This window comes from Aplysia californica, unplaced genomic scaffold (genome assembly GCF_000002075.1).
Source record: "Aplysia californica isolate F4 #8 unplaced genomic scaffold, AplCal3.0 scaffold01082, whole genome shotgun sequence".
Lineage (NCBI taxonomy): Eukaryota > Metazoa > Mollusca > Gastropoda > Aplysiida > Aplysiidae > Aplysia > Aplysia californica.
Genome location: NW_004798352.1, coordinates 8,375 through 10,258, shown reverse-complemented (window position 1 = coordinate 10,258; position 1,884 = coordinate 8,375).

Sequence of the window (1,884 nt, the reverse complement as noted above, 5' to 3'; positions counted from 1 at the left end):
AGAAGAAGAAGAAGAAGAAGAAGAAGAAGAAGAAGAAGAAGAAGAAGAAGAAGGAGGAGGAGGAGCAGGAGGAGGAGGAGGAGGAGACGAAAAGCGGAAGGCGAAGAGAAGGCGAGGAGTAGATCAGAAAGAAGAGCATGGATGAATTGGAGAGGAGATGGATAGGTAAATGGACAGGAAGAAGAAGGAGCGGATGACAAGAATGGAGAGGAGGAGATGGGATAGATAGGAAGAAAGGAGGAAGGAATGGAGAAAGACATAGTGGAAGGAGGAGGGGAGATGATACCCGGGGACCTCGAGAAGAGAAAGAGGGGGGGGGGAGGAGGAGGAGGGGACAAGACAACAAGAGGGAAAGGGAGTAGGAGAATGGGAGAATGGAAAGATGGAAAGAAGCAGAAGAAGGGAGATACATGTGAGTGAGGAGGAGAGAAAGGGGGCAAAGAGGAGCAGAAGAAGTTTGCTCTCAATTGCCCCCCCCCCCTTAAATACACGTCTGCCCCACTCCATCCCACCCCTAGCCCCAATACTATTACTACACACCCTATCCTCTCCCCCCTTCTCCCTATCCAGTCCTCTGAAAAATAAAATAAAAGACTAAATAAAACAAAGTCGGAAACTTACTTTTACTTTACTTTTTCCTTCTTCTGGTATTCTTAGAATGTCGAGGGGATGTGCAAGTTTTGGTCCTGTGCTAGACCCTCGACATCATAAGGATACCAGAGGCAAGGAAAAAGGAAAAGGCCAGGTGTGTAGCGTCTGTGATAGATATGTTACGTTGTTCTAGGACCTTTTTAACCCCATCCAGCCAGGTCTTTCTGGGTCTTCCTCTTGATTTGAAGCCGGATTTTCGGGGTGTTGTAAGCTCTAGCCGCTAGATGTTTCTGGGGCATTCCGGTTAGATGTCAAAGCCATTTGACTCTTTGACGCTCTTTGAATTTTATTACTGGTGCTATTTCCATTTGTAGACGTATTGTTTCGTTTCTTATGCGGTTTCTTCTGTTGACGTTGATGGTTTTGCGGAGACACCTCATTTCGCATGCATTGATTTTTCTTTCTTGTTCCTTGTTTAGAGACCATGTTTGGCACTGGTATGTCAATGTTGGCATTAAGATATTATTGCTGGGATTTCACTTCGGTCGGGATGTTCTTATGACTGAGCAGGGGTGCTAGCTGGTAGGTCGCTGCATATGCCTTCATAGTTCTTGTTTCTATTTCTTTGTCCGTACGCCCATCCTGTGTGAAGATGCTTCCCAAAAATTTAAACTCCTCTACTTATTGGAGCTGTGTTCCATAAATAAAAATTTTGAGTTTCCCTGGGTTTCTGCTGACCTTCATAACTTATGTTTTTGAGATGGAGATTTTCATGTTCAGGTGTTTACATTCTTCATTTAGTTTTGTTGTGTTTTTTTGTAATTCCTCTTCATTTTTAAATAATATACTCTGGTCATCAGCAAATATAAGCTTGTTCAGTTCAATGATGTTGTCATTTGCTGCTTTCGTGATCTTATCCATGTAAGTGATGAAAAGAAGCGGAGAGAGAACCCACCCTTGTCTTACCCCAGACCTGATGGGGAACCAGTCAGATAGTCCTTCTGTTGATCTTAAGGAACACATAATTTTTTATAAAGTGCTATGATTTTCTCTAGAAATTGTCCTCTTACACCGTATTCCTCTATGTCTTCCCAAAGTTAACCTCTATATTTCGGTCAAACGCCTTTTCCTGATCCACGAAGGCGATATTGAGGTCTTTGTCATGTGCAATGTCTTAAAGCAAAAATTACCCCAGTACAGCCCCTGCCTTTTCTGAAGCCAAACTGGTATTCACTGAGTTGAGTCTCTACAATTGGTCTCATTATCATTTCAAGTTTTAAAAAAAAAAAGTCG